General features: G+C 38.8%; 1 long non-coding RNA gene across 1 annotated transcript in view; it reads right to left on the reverse strand.

The window, feature by feature from the left end:
• Positions 1-18,842, reverse strand: part of LOC141572121 (uncharacterized) — a 154,149-nt gene that overhangs the window by 133,940 nt on the left and 1,367 nt on the right. The window lies entirely within an intron of this gene.

Raw genomic sequence — 18,842 nt, forward strand, 5'->3', positions numbered from 1 at the left:
TGGCACCTTATGGTGTCTGAAACGTGTACAAGATGAGCTGCTCAGCTGCATACATTGCATAGGCCTCAGACTTAGCACTCCTTGTATGGGACATTAGTCCTCAAAGCTCTATTTTACTAGGAACTGCATTTCCCTCCCCACCATCACCCAGGACAGCCTAGCTTTCTGTGTTCACTTACCATCTGCTTTCAGCTCTAATTACTGTCATTTTAATTTAATTTTATTTATTATGTTGCTGACTGTTACTGGCCTTTAAAATTTTCTTTTACCATGTTTCCCCGAAAATAAGACCTAGCCAGACAACCAGCTCTAATGTGTCTTTTGGAGCAAAAAATTAATATAAGACCCAGTCTTATAGTAAAATAAGAATGGGTCTTTAATATAATATAATACAGTATAATATAATATAATATAATATAATATAATATAATATAATATAATATAATACTGGGTCTTATATTAACTTTTGCTCCAAAAGACGCATTAGTGCTAATTGTCCGGCTGGGTCTTTTTTTCGGGGAAACAGGTTATTTTTTTGCATGTTTAGTAATGTATTTGAAGCTTTGTTGTTGTTTGATTTAATTTAGCTATTAACTGGGTGTTTGTCAGTGAAAGAACTTTTCAAAATATTTAATCTGTAATGCTCCTAAAAGCTTATGTTTAACTTCTTAATTTTAAAAAAAGAAGTATTTCTTCTTCCTTTTCCCTCTCCTCCCCTTCCCTTCCTTTCTCTTGGTGACAGACAGAGGCACTGCTGGAGCTAAGGAAGGGGTGGGGCTGAAAGACAGGAAGGCCAGGGAGGTGGCTGCAGGGTTAGGAGCCAGGGAGGCAGGGGTAAGAGGAGGGGGCTGTGAGACCAGGAAGACAGCAGCAGCAAGGCCAGCGAGGCAGGGGTGAGGAGGAGGGGGCTAAGCACCAAAGAGACAGCTGGCATGATCTAAAGTTGGTGACATGCAGCAGGATTGAACAAATAAATAAATGTATTCAAAATAATAGAAGCCAGGTTTCTCACTGTCAGAGAAAGGATTTAACTATAGAAAAGGGATGATAAAAAACTGTAGGTGTTGTTTTGGAATTGGAGGTATCCGTGTAAACTCATGGGAGATATATATATATATATATATATATATATATATATATATATATATATATATATATATATATATATTTCTGTCTAGCGACCTAATATAAATAATCACATCACACACCAAAATCTTACATTAGAGGATACCACCCTACATTAAAAGGAACCAGGGCTCCTTGGGAAAATAGCTAATTCCAAGGGTGAGACATGGAAAATACAAGATGAACCTGGAATATTGACCAGAATTTAAGGAATCCTCAAAGAATGGCAAAGATACTTTAAAGGGATAGAGAAGCCAACTTGAAGAGACTTCCATTGGTCAAATCTGAGACATTATAAGCAACAAAGTAAATACTGACAGTAACAGATTCAAATCTATTATTGAATAAAATAAATATCTATGAGTCCACACTGCGAATGAACGAAAGGAAAGATGGAAACATTCTTCTTTACAATAGAAAGCCAACTAATAACAGAAAACACCATCTGGCAATCAATATACTGGTCATTGATTTAGGCAGAAGTTGTCTTAGAAATAAAGGTGGTAGGTGATGGTTTGATGAGGAACAGGATAAATACCAATTACAAAAGGAACAAGGATAACTTTGCAGTAGAGAAACCTGGAAGATACCATCATGACCCAGCAACTAAGGTACCATTAGCAGTGATGAGTCAGGTCAACACTCTGTGTCTTCTGATGTGATAAACCACAAAGAGCACAGCTTCATTCCCACAAGGAATGTGTGGTAAGCCTGGTCAGAGGAAGCACCAAGTGGGCCCAGATTGTAGGGCAGGCTAACCCTGCACTGGCCAGTATGATAGCCACTTGGCCATACGTGGCTATTGACCACTTGGAATGTGACTAGTCCTAATTTAGATATGTTGTTTATACACTGAATTTCAAAGATTTTGTATGAAAAAAAAAATTCAAAGATTTTGTATGAAAAAAAATAAGATCATGAATACAATGGATTAAATAAGTGTATTATTACTCTTAATTTCACCTGGTTCTTTTTACTAATGTGGCTATTAGAAAAATTTTAAATGTATATATGGTTCATGTATTAAGCAATGCAGTCCTATGGAATGAAAGGCCTGCGCTGTTTAAAACTATCATGGGTGTGAAAGAGAAATATGGAAGAAGTATTCCAGATTGAAGGACACTAAAGTGAAAAGACATTTAAATGCACAGTCTGGGTCGATCCAGTTTCCTCATGACCAGCTCAGGCATACATTTTTCGTAAGACTACCACAGGTTGGTACATATATGAATGAGAGATGAGAGGAGATTGAGTAAATGTAGGAAATGTTAGCAGTTGAAAAATCTGGATAAAGGGAATATAGGAATTTATTTATTTTTTTTTGTAGTCTGTTAACTTTTGTGTGAGTTTAACCTTTTTCAAAATAAATAATAAATGTTCCCATGGGTAAAAAAAAGATAAAAAGGAATTAATGATGGGACTACAACTCACAAACTCTACAACAATGCAATAACTCTATAATTATCAATGTCACATCAGTAAAAGTGGTTCACCATGCTCTGTGACTGAGACAAAATAGATGATGATTTGTATATTTCTTAGCACAACAATTAAAATTCCACTCTGTTCTCTCCTATTCAAGAAAACAAAGCAAGATGCAAGTAGACAAGATGCATGTATAGAAAGAACAGCCTTGAATTTGCTTTAACTTATAAAAGAGGCATAGCACCTATAAACCTTGATATTTCAACTAATATTAGTATAAAATTACACTACAATAGACAAGTGTTAACCACTCTATAGCTGAGAACTGCTGGCTTAGGCCAGTTGTTCCCTACCATTTCAGTGGCAAGACCTTCCATATTTGGGGGTTTTTGTTTTTGTTTTCACAAAATATCACAAACAGTAATTCCATGAACTTTCATTCAATCTGCAGATGAGGTTTGCTTACATATGGATTGTTATAGACTTTGTTTTTTAGATTATACAGTACCCTAGAGATTCACAGCCCACATAATGGGAATTAATGGGCAAGGATTAAAAACCCCTTCTGGATTAGTTTTGTACTGACGCTTTGTTCTGAGCTACGTGAAGTTACCCAGACTCATCGTGTTCTTTGAGACCTTCATCACTTCGCCGACATCTTCCTTATGTCAAGAGTAACTATCTGTCCCCTTCCTACCTGCTTTAAAAGTTTCTCTATTCTGACTTAGTCAGGGCTATTAGATTCCAAGTCTCTGATTTACACAAGACAAAACGAATTTATTGAAAGGACTTAGGGTGATTCACAAGACGGAAGGAATATTAGAAGGATCACATTCAGAAAGAACAACGATGGCTCTGGAGATTCTCGTGGAAGTAGCCAGTCACAGGTGCTGCCACATGGGGATGAGTCCAATTCAACCAGATTTGGTTTCCACCTTTGCATCACTGCTCAAGCTCTCAAGTCCAGGGAGGGAAAGTCCAATTTGCCTAGTACATGTGAGCTGGGTCATGAACTCATTCATTGGCTAAGAAGGGCAGAGACCCTTGACTGAGAGTGTCATTTAAGTGACATGAATGGAAGACAGGTAATTTTACCCAAAACAACTGGCAAAAATGGATTATGGGAAGCAACAAAACTATTTAACAAAATTTACCTCTATAATCTTTAAGACTTGATCCAAGCAACACATTTATCACATAAAATAATGAAACTATATCAAACCAAAAATGTACTCATATTCCCTCACAAAAGGAAGAAAAGGCCATTGCAATATACTGTGATTTGATTGACTCCTGTCCTCCATCCAGCTTTTATTCCAAAATTGGGCTGGGCTAAAATCCTTGTCTTCTTGAGAAGTGCTAGGAGAACGGTCAAATTAGAGAGTGAGTGGCTTATAATTGTTCGGTATCTTCCTAGTTCTGTGGATAGGACATAGTCTGTAATATTTGGTCTATTTCCTACATAACTAATAATTGAGAACATTTCCTTTCCTTTTACATAGAAACTGAAAGACCAATTCTAAATATTGTTTTTCACCAAACTCATATGAACACAAACCCTTTTTTAAGCTTTAGACTCCAATTATCATGTTATAGTGAGATTTTACTATGTATGTACATACAAATGTAAGTATGTATGTATATATGTATGTGTGCACGTGTCCTTAAATCCATCCATCTACGCATCCATTCATCTATCTATTTATCTATCCTCGATCTATCCACCCATCCATCTATCATCATCTCCTTAGAATACAGTTTGGCTATGCATTCTGTGTTCCCTTGCTTTGAATCACAAACTCATTTGCTGGGGTTCTTTGCCCAGTTCATTGATGCAGACTTTCATTCTTGAGGGATTTGAGCCCTTGGCAAACCTGCCTATGTGGGGTTGTGACAGTCTTCCATCAAGATTCTATGTGGCAACTACTGTTTCCATCCTTCCCCCTACTCTCACTGTGTAGCAGCAACCCTATTTTACCTTGCTAGTCAGGATCAACCAGTCCAGCTGAAATACAATCTCTTTTGGGGTGGTTCCTAGGGGCGTGAAGAACCTGAAAGAACCAACATTGGCAGCTTCCAATTCATGGGAACAATTATTGTATCTCTTGGTTGAGATAGAACCCAGAGTCATTAGGACAGAAAGCACATATGTTGCCAGGAAGCATTAGCTGTATTAATGCAACACACTACTCCCCTCTAGCTATTCATTCCCAGATGTCTGTACCTTGGTCATAGAGAGGAGTAGGACACCTGTTGACCTCTGATTTATAGCAATCTATAGGATAGCACTAACTTTATAGGATGTTGGCTTCGGCCAAGAAAATAGTCTTCCATATTTCATTCCTCCACTGTCCAAGTGTAGCTGCTTCTGGGGGTTGAGGGACAGTGACTTGCACAAGCATCATCCAATTGACCTTTTTTCTGCTATGATGTTTATCCTTTGCTCCAGTGTTGCATATACTATCACAACACTGGATAAGGCATGGGTTTACACGGAATTGGTGCTGACAGAGGCATCATGGGTGGGGAAACCAAATTCAAATCCTTTTTATCAATTCTATGATATAGGGATTTTTATTATTTCCATTTTACACGTGAGGAAACTGAGACAGAAGTTAAATAACTTGCCCAAGGACACACAGTGAGTGGCAGAGACAGGATTCACACCCACTGTCCGGATCCACTGGCTGATCTTAACCACTGAGTCTCTTCGGAGAAATTAAGTAACTCAACCAATGGAATAACCAGGACAATTGGTGCTCCAGTTACTGCCGTATCACTCTGTCTGTACTCTCTGCTATACTCCCTGCCTTTTGGGGTGTTGAAAGAACAGCAAGGATTTATAACCCATAGGAGAGAAAGAGTAAACATTCCTTACATAACCATTGAAAATACTAAACATATCATGTTGTTTATCTTACAAGAAGAAATGTGAAACCTCATTAATTTTTAAGTAGCTTAGATTTAGTAGCATAGATTTCCACCAAACAGAAGTAAACTGAAATCACTTGTCACCTCCTGTGTAAAACCCTTTAGTTATTCCTCACCACCTTTCAAATAAAGTCCAAATTCGTTAGCCAGGTAAACTTCATGAACTGGCTGCTGTCCAAACCGACCCCTTCCCACCCCCCACCACCCCCACCCTCACCAGAACTACTGCTCATGTTGCATCCTCACTCCAAACTCCAAATATATTGAGATACAAACATTTCTCCACATGTTATTCCATGTCCCTGGGCATTTGCATAAGCTGAAGCTTCTGGCCAGAAAGCTCTTCTCCTTTTGGTTTAGGCCTGCTCTCCTGGCTGCCCTAGCCCCAGATGGTTGTATTATTATTATTATTATTATTTTGTATATGTATTTTGGTGCTTTGATATATGGGCCTTGCTGACTCTGGAGGGACTGCCCCTCTGAGGGTTAGTGAATTCCTAGAGATAGCAAACAACTAGTTTAGGAGCATGCTTTTTATATGCAAACTAAGCAATCCAGATCCCATGCCTTCTCATCAGCTCTTATCCACCTGCCCTAATTATCCCACCACAAGTTATTAGAAAACTAAGGACAGCCCTTATGCTCCAGAGCCCACTGAAATTATTCAACTATCCAATCCTAAACTTGCTTAGCTCACCTTGCTCAACCACAAGAAAGGCTCTTGCCCATATGCCACCCCCTCTCACCTCCTGACCAACCCTAGTGCTTTCCCATGTGGCCCCCTATGGCATAACAGGCCCCCTCCTCTTGGATCTCTGAGTATAACAAACTGTCTTTCAACGGCACTCGTCTTCTGATCTGTTGGCCTCATCATACCTAGATAATAATAAAATCAATACTTTAAAATGTTGTGTGTTGACTGCTCTTGCTAGTTTACTGCCACCATACCTTGTATGTGCCGCTGTTATTGCACTTTCCACACAACACACTGCAATTCTTTGTGGAACTCTCTCTACCGATTGCCTATGAACTTCCTGAGAAGCTCTTTCATCCTTGTATTATTAGCACCTAGCATACTGAGTGTCACAACGTAGGTTCTCAATAAATTCTTGATAGATGAAGCATTTAATTAATTAATTAGTCCTAAAAGCCACTGCATGTCAAGTCACTTAGATTCAAATCTCACCACTTTTCAATTAGCCTTTCCACTATGACATGTATAAATCCAGGCACCAAATTTACATATGGGAAATTAAAACTCAACTCATTGCTACATATCACTAATGTAAGCATGAAAAAATGCCAACCATAGTAGCAAATATAAAAGGTGAAAATAAGTTTTATAACAGCAAAATATTATTATGAGGTACAAAGAAGTTCTGAGCAAAAGTATGAAATGGAGCTTTATTGCCTCAATTTTATACTATTCATCTCAACACTATGAATCTAAGGGTTCATAAATTCTATTTGATGATAACTCACAAAAGGAAGAAATAACCTCCATATATCTAAGCCCTTGATATATAACAATGCATAATTTGTAAATGATCTCACAGTATATAATTTTAGCTATCGTGTTCTTAAAGAAGAGGAGAAATCATGTGTAACTGAAGGCCTACTATGTGCTAAGTGTTAACTTAATTACAGAGATTTAGCCTCATGATAACCTTGCATGTAAGGTGCTGTGGCAGCCCTGTCCCTTCAGAGACATCATATGGAAGGAGATCCCAGCCTTCTCTCCTACTTGAAAAGGGAAGTAAATTCACATGAGAAGTTAGCCCTGGTTGGAAGGAAGAAAAAGGAAGGGTCTGAAAATAGAGAATAAAATAGAGCAGGCCTAAACCAAAAGGAGAAGAGCTTTCTGAAAATAGAGAAGAAATTCATACCTCTGCAGGAAGGGAAGGTAGAATCATTACAACACATATAAGTATATGTGGGAAAAGACGTCAGTGTGTGGGTTGAGATGGTGCAACAAAGAAATGATCGTCCAGACCCCACACAGGAGAGAATGGGCAGCCTGAGGCCACCTCAGCCCGAGGCCAAGTGAAATGACTTAGGGGGTGGGGGTGTAAGCATGTATATCCGGGTTTCTGCTTCAGATCTTAAGCCCAACTAGCAATCCTTAAAATACTACAACCATGTCTGATACATATTTTGTAGTCTATCAATACTTGAAGAATGAATGAATGAATGAATGAATGAATGAATGAATATTTTTCAAACAGTTTAAGTTGTTATTCAAGTATGAATGTTAATGCAGAGTCATCTGGTTGTGCCGCTGACATACCCATGTTTGGATCTCATAAAAACATGCCCCCAAATCCTGCTGTCATGGCTCTTCTCTGTCATCTTAGTAGATGCAGCGGTTTAGCTAAGGAATGACAGGAGAGGTTTTTCACTTCTGAAATATCCAATAGGATATATAAGGCACAACAAAACTGAACATGTATGGGGATCCATCAGCTTGTTTTCATTTTTTATTGTTTGTTTTCCTCAACCAGCGTTAGGAAGGCCCTTGGTTTCCAAGTGATGCTTGTTTTCCAAGAAGGAGCCTCCATGGCCACCTCAGGGAAGAGGAAAAGATCTGGGCTTCCCATTTGTACATGGGAACAGCTCCAATTTTAATTCATTGAGTGAGCCTCCAAGTAATTTTATTTTAACAACAATAATAATTGACAGAATTTTTTTTTAAGTTCATGGTGTGCAAGGGTCCAAATATTGACACTATCATTTAGTAATGATGTGATCTTGGGCAAGATACTTGGCCTATCCATGCCTCAGTTTCCTTATCTGTAAAAGGAGCGTAATATACATGACTGAGAGGGTTGTGATGAGAATTAAGATAGAAAATGCTATGTACATATTAGGTACCCTCATCATCTCACTTAATCCTTACAGTGGCCCCTCAGAGGAGGGCAGTATTATCGTCTCCCTGGCATGGATGAGACAACTGGGGCTTAGAGCGATTTAGTATCTAGTTCAAGGGCACAGTATACAAAAGGCAGAGCTGGGATTCAAACACAAATCTAGTTAACAGTGGAGCCTGTACCCCTAAGTTCATTCAGAGGTGAAGTGTAGGTTCTACAGATAAAAAGAAATTTGAAGATCGCAAATTTAGGTCTTTCGATGAGGAGGCAATGTTCAAGTTGACTTTTTAAAGTGTTAACTTCTTAAAAGTTTAATATTTCAATGTTGCTTAAATAAAACCAGCTATTTTGAATGGCATATGCAACATTTCCAAACAAAAGTAAGAAGACAAGAGAATGACATAAATTAGCGTGGGAGGAGAAGCCGAAAGTTGCATATAGATCAATCATGCCTTTTACATTGGCAGAAATATTGCAAGGACACAAGAATGCACATTTAAATTCATTTTGAAAACTCTTGAACTAATTTCCCCCCTTGCAGCTGCTACCCCTTATGCTGGATGCTGCTTTTAAAGAATAATGAGCCTGCCTTTGTCCATGGAGGCCCAGCAACACCCTTGACTTCCTGGGTTAGCCAGGGGTACAGGGAGCATCACAGCACGTCCTCACTCAGCTTTCAGATTGCTATGTTGGGTCCTGCGGGGATGGCCCCTTATCTTTCATATTTGGAGGAAATTTTTGCTGTCTTTTAAAGGGTCACAGTGTCCACTGGCATTTATCTTTCCCCATTTTATTTTGAGATATGAGAAATAACAAAACAAAAATCAATTCCTAATGTGAAAAGATCACGCTACTGAAGTTTCCTGGTCTGCCTTCATGGCTTTTCGCCTGCCCTCCTATACTCCGTACTTCATAGGTCTGGGGGTTTATGGATCACCAACTAAGATTTGCTATGTTCACCCTTGCTGAACTGTGTTGTGGCAACAAGATTTTTTGAGAGGAAGGTGGAAAAGCTGAGTTCAAGTCCTGTCTCTACTAACTGGTTATGTGACTTTGTATAGGTTGTATTAGCTCTCTCAGTCCCAATTTTAACAAAGTTCAAAGAGTGATGATAGAAATCATTCATCCATCCATTCAATCACACTCACTAAACACTTACTGTTTCCCAGGCTCTGGGAAAACAAAGCTGAATAGTAATACATACTTTCTAAATTCAGCTGCTCACGATCTACATCAGGAGACAGACATCTAAACAAATCATTAGTGAGGAAAAGGGGAAGGCCCTTGACAAGAGATGTGTCTCTTTGGAATAGCAGCTGTGGACACAGGAGGAACTGACCAGAGTAAGAGATGCTCGGCCTTAGTTGGAAACCACATATTTTTCTACCTCACAAGGTTATTGGGAGGTTCAAAAGAAATTTGAACCCTTTGAGAACTCTAAAGAGCAATTTCTATGTGTGGCAGATGCTATAGGTATCCTGCCTTTGCCACGTTAATGCAAACAGCGGACTTAAAGCTCCAGCACCTGTGAGTCTCTGCCTGAGGGATTGTTGCTGCCTCCAGAGCCCACCTGCTTCGCCACCTGGGCAGCAGGTGGTGCATGCCAAAGAATCAATGCCCACCGCCCCACACCCAGAGCAGCCCTCAACCAAATGAATAGTGGTACTCCCTCAGTCCTCAGATGGAATAACTGAGGCTTGACTTATACACCAGCTGCTAGAACTTCCTCAGCAGGACTGAGCCCCAGTTGTCTATAGTAATAACTTGCCTTATAAGGCACCATTTATTGGCTGCCTTCCCCTTCTGTGTCACTTCCCTACTTCCTTCAACTGGGTTTTCTTCACCTGCCAAACAAATACTTGCACATGGATCCTTATCCCAGGATATAAGAGAACCCCAACTAAGTCAAGATTTAGGCCATTTATTATTATTATTATTATTCTGTATCATTTTGAAATGTGGTCAGAATTATTCACACTATTTTGCATGGAAAAATCACTGCTTTGTCTTTATAAATTCGGTTCTGCATAGTTAGGATTTGATCTACATTAGCCATTATAACATATTGCCTGCCTAAGAATTTCTAGAATCCATTCGACCAACACTGCTCTAGCTGAAGCTTTTATCTTTCACCTGGATTTTCACAACAGTCTCCGAACTGCTCACTCTGGCTCCAGACACTCACCCCACAAATCCATCCTTCTGGCTGAATCCAGAGACATCCACCTAGAGAGTAATTCTGACCAGACCACTCCCAGCCCAAAAAGCACTATTGTGTAAATTTTAAAAGGTTTCTGTTACTTATAATACTTTGCTTCTATCTAATGGAAAATTGTTGTAACATTCTGATATCTGTAGTGCAAGATGCTTGCTGGTCACTTTCAAAAAATTAACAAAGTAAATATACAGATCTGCAGTGTTGAGGATGTATGACACCCACTTAAGGTGCATTCTTGTGCATTGAACAACCTGCACAACTGTACAGAACCACCCTGATTCTGACAACTCCCTGACTCATCCACAAACTCCTTATCTGTTCTCAACACATACCATGAGGTTCCATGCTTCCATGCCTTTGTTTACTCTGTTGTTCTCTGTTTGGGGACACTGGCCTCTTTCTAGCCTGTTTCTAATGATCTTTTAAAACCAACTGAGTGTTTGCTAGAAATCATATCTGAACCACTCTCACATAGCCATATGTCCTTCTGTGTCCCTTCTAATTCTTTGTTTATTATTCAACTTCTACATTTAGCATATTGGGTTATAATTATCTGCTCATGGGTTATCTTCTGTAGTGAGGGCTGTGTTTTATGCCTCTTTCCATCTCTAGAACCTAGTGGCAGCCTTGGCCTAGAGTCAGAGAATTTAGAAAACAGTGGAGTTGGAATGTGGAGATTGCAGTCAAACCGACCTGGTCAAATCTTGGTTCTGTCACTGTCTAGCCATATGACCTTGGGCAAATGGCTTCACATCTCTATATCAGTTTCTTTGTTGGTAAAAGGAGGATGCCATCATTACAGATAAGCCACTGCCTATAATTAGCATAATGTGTGGTGGCAGGCACACAATTCATCTTGATTATTATTTTTATTATAAGATCAATAAACATTTAAGGATGAATGTGTCTCCCTTTATGCTGAACAAGTAGTGTCCTATGAAAAAAACATACCTTTTGTTTGATCCATCTGTATAATCAGAATGGTGGTGAACACTTTACATACATTAGTAGATTTTGTCCACACAATCATTCTGCTAGAAAGGTTTTACTCTCTGCCTGTTACAAATGAGGAAACCAAGAAGGGCAATCAATGGCTTACTCTCGATCACAGGAGAGTTAAGTGTCAGAGGCTGGGACAAATCTGGTCTGTGTGATTCTAAGCTTGTGTTTTTATCTGAGTTATGGAAGCATAGAGGAGGGGACTCACTGTTCAACTGCAGGTTCAGAAAGGGGGCATGCAGGGGTGTGGACGATGCAGGGGAGTGAAGAAGGAGTCGGATGTAGAGGGGTTTTTTTTGAAAGACTCATCTAACTGACCATAAATACTGTAAATCCAGAGAATAGTTTTTATGGCTAGTTCGAAGCATTCCTGTATGGAGAGTCAGACGATGAGATTAAAAGGGAATGGTGGTAAGGATTTTTAAGATCTGCTCTCTTATCAACTTTCAAATATGCAATATAGTATTATCAACCAGTCACCATGCTGTACATTATAGCCCTATGACTTTATTATTTTATAACTGGAAGTTTGTACCTTTTGACTCCCTTCACCCATTTCTGATTATGTATGGTGATAGGTGTTAACTATACTTATTGTGGTGATCATTTCCCAATATATTCAAATATTGAATCATTATGTTGTACACCTGAAACTGACGTGTTATATGTCAGTTATATCTCAATTTTAAAAAATAAAAATAAAACACATGAAAGTCTGAAGCACTTGATAAAGTTTCAGGTTCCTGGACTCACCTCAGGGAGGAAAAAAAAAAGGAATAGTGGGCAAATAGGAAGGATCCTGGGTGCTAACCAAGGATTTCTAACTTTATCTTGAAAAGTGTACAAAAGCAAAGAGACCTTAAAAAGACTGACCACCCCAAGTGCTGACAAGAATATGGAACAACTGGGACTCTCATTCATTGCTGGTGGGAATAAAAAATGGCTCAACCATTATGGAAAATAGTTTGACAATTTCTTCCAAAGTCTACTATACACCTATCACGTGATTTAATCATTCCACTTCTAGGTATTCATTCAAGAAAAATGAAACCATACATCAACAAAAAGACAAGTATATTCTTAGTAACTTTATTTATAAGAGCCCCAAATGGGAAACACCCCAAATGTTCATTAACAGGAGAATAGATAAAAACAACTGTGTCTTTTTCACATAACAGAATAGTATTCAGCAATAAAAAGGAACAAACTTAATACACTCAACAACATGATAGATGTACCTCAAAATATTATGCTAAATGAAAGAAGTCAGACTAGATGCATATACTACATATTTTCTTCTATGTTAAGTTCTAGAATAGGCAAACCTAATCTAGAGCAATAAAAATCAAACAATATTTTCCTGTTTGCTTGTTGGGTGGGGGTTAGTATGAGTGAAAGGAAGCATGAAGGTATTCTCTGGGATGATGGAAATGATCTATATCTTTTTTTTTTTTTTTAAACTTTTTTTTGAAGGGGAACAGGACTTTATTGGGGAACAATGGTCAAATTGTTGTCCTTTCAATCTTAGTTGTGGAGGGTTCTGTTCATCTTCAAGTTGTTGTTCCTGCAGTCTTAGTTGTGGAGGGCGCAGCTCAGCTCCAGGTCCAGTTGCCATTGCTAGTTGCAGGGGGCACAGCCCACCATCCCCTGCGGGAGTCGAACCGGAAACCTTGTGGTTGAGAGGACAGGCTCCAACCAACAACTGAGCCATACGGGAGGCAGCTCAGCTCAAGGTGCCATGTTCGATCTTAGTTGCAGGGGGCAGAGTCCACCATCCCTTGCAGGAGTCGAGGAATTGAACTGGCAACCTTGTGGTTGAGAGCCCACTGGCCCATGTGGGAATCGAACCGGCAGCCTTCGGAGTTAGGAGCACGGAGCTCTAACCGCCTGAGCCACCGGGCCGGCCCAATGATCTATATCTTGATAGTGGTACTGGTTGATAGGTGTATAGTTTTGTCAAAACTGGTGAAATCATACACTTAAATTGTGTGTCTTACTGTATGTAAAATACATCTTGAAAAATAAAAATAACAAAAAAGTATATCACAAAATAAGGAACTGCTTTTGGTTGTAATAGCTAAAGATTGGGTATAAGTTATATTCTTATCATCAGACCAGTTCAGTAGAAGAGCTTGAGGGGGGCTGTAGAAGAGGGTAAACAGGGTCAAATATATGGTGACGGAAAGAGAACTGACTCTGGGTGGTGAACACACAATGTGATATATAGATGACGTATTACAGAATTGTACACCTGAAACCTATGTAACTTTACTAACAGCTGTAACCCCAATAAACTTTAATTTAAAAAAAAAAGAAAAGAAAGACTTGATTGTGGGAGCTCTTTCAAAGCTTCTATTCATTTATTCTTTAACAAATATTTATTTGTTTTAACCAGTATTTATTTAGCCCAAAGCTACCACTTACTATCTGAATGACTTTGACACATGGCTTTCAGTGCCTCTGTTCATTCATTTGTGAAATGGTGACAGTAATAGTTACCCACCTCATGGGTTGCACGAGCACTAAAGGAGCAAATACAAGTAAAACTCTTAGACTAGTGCTGGCATATAATAGGACTAGATAAATGTTAGTGATTAATGTTATTACCCTCAGTTATGTGCCGGGCTTGTCTGGTATAAACAATAAGAGGACATAGTTCCAGTTCTAGAAAATTTATGATCTAGAAGGAAGGATGAACAATAAATACATAAAGATGAATATGCTTGGTACAATAATATAATTTGAAAAGTGCTTTGAGGACATAAATGACTTACTGTCTTGGAATGGAAAATCCATTCAAAATGACAATAATCAGCCACCTAAATCAAATCAAGTTCGGAGAGTCATTTAATGTTTTTCAGTATTATCATTATTCTAATGATGCTTCTGATTCTTGGCATCTGAAATTTGTAGCTCCCAGGGCTCAGGCCTGTGACCTCTTTTCTTCTGTGCCCTGGCTCATCCTAGGTGATCTCATCCTTTTATGAATTATGATGGCCAGTGCATGTCTCTAAGCTCAACATCATATCTGAATTGAAACTGACTGTGACATCTTACACTGAATATTTTTAAATCCAAATTCTCCATTCTCAGACCCCAGATAGCAGCTCCATTCCCGCAGCTGTCCAGTGCAAAAGCCCTTGTGTTTGTTTGCCTCCTTTCTTTTCCTCATCTCTCACACCCAACAATCAGCAAATCCTGAAACCAATCACTTCTCCTAAAAGCACTATGACCTCCTTCCACCTACACTACTGTAATAGCTTCCGAAGGGGTCTCCTTGCTTCCACTCTTGCTCCCCAAAAAGCTGTTCTCAGCACAGCAGCCAGGTGATCTTTGCAAAACATTAAGGATCCATGTCCTTCCCATGCTTTAAACTCCAGTGGGTTTCCTTTACACTGTCATTTTCATGGCCTACAAGGCCCTAAATGATCTGGCCCTGGACTACCTCTCTGCTTTCCTCCCCTGCCATTTTTCTCCTCACTCCTTCCATTCCAGCCACACTAACCCCTGCTTTCTCTTCAATATGCCAATCAAGCTCTTACCCATGGTCTTTGCACACACTGTTCCCTTCATCTGGAATTCCCTTCCTGCGGATAGTTTCAGGGCTCACTCCTTCACATTATTTAAATCTCTGCTCAAACGTTACTGTTCTAGCTCAAACAGCACTTACACCTCCACCCCAATCTCTAACTGCTTTACCCTGTGTTTTCCCTAGTGCCTGACATTCTATTATATTGGTTTGTTGCCCTATTTGAATATAAGCCTCACGGGGCAGAGTCCTCATGTGTCTTGGGCACACCCCAAGGGCCTAGACCAGTGCCTGGCACACAGTAGTTGACCAATTGCTACTTGTTGGATGAATGAATGAGTTACCATTATCTTAGCTATTGAAGAGCTTTATAGTATACAAAACAGTCATAAACAATATCCTAGTAAGCCCTCTAACAATTTGTGGGATAGATTTTGTTGTATGTATTTTAGAGGCAAGTTAAGAGTCTGCTTAACTGCTTAATGTTTTTTAAGCACCTTGCTCAAGGTCATGCAGGTCTTGGTCACACAAGTCAAACCCTGGTCTTTGGCTTTCAAACACAGTTTATTAATCACAAACATAAAATATTATTAAAATAGTTAAGAATATATTAGTACTCCTCCTTGACACTTCACTTGTAATATCTCATTTAACTTTCACTCCAGTGTTTTGAGGTCGGTGCTCTTCTGATTGCTATTTTACAGATGAGGAAACTAGGGCACACTAAGTAACTTACCCAAGGTCACAGAGCTGGTAGGTGGTAAAGTCAGAATCTGGATCCTGGCAGTCTGACTCCAGAAACTTATTCTCAACCAACTAGCCTACCAGTAAGGCACAGTCTGTGGCGTAAAGAGATCTAGGTAAACCATGAAACACCAATGGTAAAATATCAAATTTGTTCCAGGACTTTCTGCTACTTATTAAGCCTTTTTGTTTTTGTTGCATATAGGAGAATCCTTTTTGTTCTTTAAGATCATTAGGAGAAAAGCAGTTGTACCTCAAATGCACTTTACATTATGCTGTTTTCTGCTTTTCATCCATCTTTGAAATGTTTGAAACACGCATTTCTGAATTGAGAGGTCACTTAAGAATCATGGGTGAGACTCCTGGATTTCTGGTACTTTTCTTTCTGCCTTCTTCGGTAGCTTCGTGGTGCCTTTGTGGCTGTGTGCACAGGCTGACATTCCCTCTGAGCTTCAGATTCCATTTCTTTCCTCCTCACCCTATGACATGCCTTGTTTCATAAATTCTTACCTTCAGTTTATCATATAACCTACATTGTGGAGCACTCAATTTCTTTTTTTTTTTTTTAAAGTAGAAATCTATTTGATTGGATGTGATGGCACCAGAGGCAGAAATGTGGCAAAATTTTAAATGGTGAGAAATCCATCTCAGCTACCTGGATTTTGAGAAACAAATTGTGATTCCCTGACTCACTTTGTATTGAACTGGACAAGTTAGATGAACTAAAAAAGCTTTATTGACTTGTCTACTTGCCTCCAAGTCAATCAAGTGTCTGTGAATGCTGACTACGTTATGCTCTTTCTGGCTATTCAAATTATTAACTTAAATGTGTGCATAAAGTTACACAAACATAAGTGGATACCCTTAAAATATCAGATCTGAAATAAGCGAGCACTCAGAAGTTGAAAAATAAATCCAGTATTTTTATTGTTTCCTAGATCTGTGTAACATAACAACAGTTCATAGCACTTATCTGGGAATAGATTTTGGGTTCCTTCCGGCCAGCATGTGATTATTCAATCAGGTATCCCTAATTACTGACACACAGTAGGTGCTCACTACAGTAAGCGCTTAATATGGTAGGAACTTGATAAATGTGTGTTGAATCTCTAGTACTCTTTGTCTCCTTACAGACTTGTTGTCACACACTTCACATACACATTCGAGATGATGGGCTCTTACAGAAGAGGATCTGTGTCCTATTCATCTCTGCATTCCTGACTATAGAACCCCCAGGTGATCATTACAAGATCATTTAATTGAACAGCACAAGGATTTTAACTTTTGTTACTTGTTTTATCTGCCCTTCCCCCACCCTATCTTATGCATTTGGCTCTCAGTCCAGACAGCCTAAAACCATCGCATCAATCTAATCAAATATTTGAAGGCCAGGGACCTTGAAATTATTCAAATCAAGTTCAGAATTACAGTTTTAAATTTACCCTGGCCATTTCATAAGTAGATTTAACAACTAGCTAACTGCTATCCCAGGAGGGGAAAAAAAGCATAAGCTTAATGAATTTGGTCAGACATACTGTGTAACAGATGTCCAATGTGCTGCCATGAGCTTAAATCATAAATATGATGGCTCTGTTTGGCATGGCAAAATATATTAGAAGTATTTTATCGGTCACTGGGCAACTTGCTAGATAGAAGGGGAATGATCCTGAAAAATGCAGGAGCTGAGTCTAGCAGCATCTCAGAAGGAGCCCTGGAGAAACACAGATAATCTGCTTGCAATGATTCATCAAGTCGGTCCTTTGTTTCACTAATTTGAGTGTCAAGTGCAACCATACAATAAAGAATTGCCAAGACCTGATAAGATTCTCCTCTGGCTGCTGCTTTTCCTACCTTAACTAACAACTGGTACTCTTCAAGCCTAAAGCACAAATTGAATAAATAGCTTCAAGGCTGGCAATGTTGGACAGTGTTTGGAATTTTTTGTTTTTCCTTGGAAGGCTAAATCCGTGCGTTTCTTGCATTTCCCCAAACACATTGCATTGATAGTCACTGTTGCACCAATCATTTTAACTTTCTTAATATTAACCATGGAAGGATGCCTCGTAAGTTAAAAATAGTTCCTGTTGTATCATCAGTCCAGGCAATGGATTAGTGAAGATTAAAAAAGGATTGTAATGCCTTTTTTGGCCTTGAGAAAGCTTTTATTATGCCTATGGTTCAGTTGGCCTGCTGATCATTTCCATCTTAATGTAATCTTTAACATTACACTGCTACAGGTGAGGTGTCACGTAATATATTAAGACAACTATTCTCACGGAGCAATTTTACAAGAAATATGTTTTTAAGCTAAATTAGACATTTAACAAATGCCATTTGTAATTCAATGCGGGGGTGGGGGTGGAAGAATGGGGGCAGCCTCTTTTAAACAGGCTGTCGGTGTGAATTTCCCAACATAAATAACTTTTTAAATTTTTAATCGAAGTTCTCAATGTGAAATTGTGTACTGTCAGTGCAATAGACCAACACAAGCAGAGCATCAAAGGCCTTAAGAGTCTTATAAAATAAGTAGTAAGCAGTTTTATCTCTAGGAGCCAGAAATTTTTCATTAATATTAGGAAGAATCTACAGGTACAGTTAATCATGTGGCTATGATATGCTGGACGTTTTTATACTTTAAAAATAATTTAGATGAAGACTAAGAACCTCAAAGTTCTGATCACAATATAAACTGTAATATCTAAAACAGATACTGAATTAAATAATTTAGGTGAAAATTATGATATAACGATTACATGAGAATAACTGGATTTAAAAAGTTAAGAGGGAAGAGAATATTAGAAAGCTTACACTTGGAAAACGAAATAACAAATGATTTTTCAGAAATTTTATTTTGTCACAGATTTCTCCATGCTATGAACATAAATGCAAAAGCTATAAATATGGCTATTGAAATTTAGGCCGTTGACTTGTTTTTACCAAAACCATAAAACAGAAAATTTAGTTTTCGAATTTTCAAATGGGTATCGTGTTCAGCATCCAGTTG

Source organism: Rhinolophus sinicus, chromosome 14, assembly GCF_057876585.1.
Source record: "Rhinolophus sinicus isolate RSI-liver-muscle chromosome 14, RSI-T2T, whole genome shotgun sequence".
Classification (NCBI taxonomy): domain Eukaryota; kingdom Metazoa; phylum Chordata; class Mammalia; order Chiroptera; family Rhinolophidae; genus Rhinolophus; species Rhinolophus sinicus.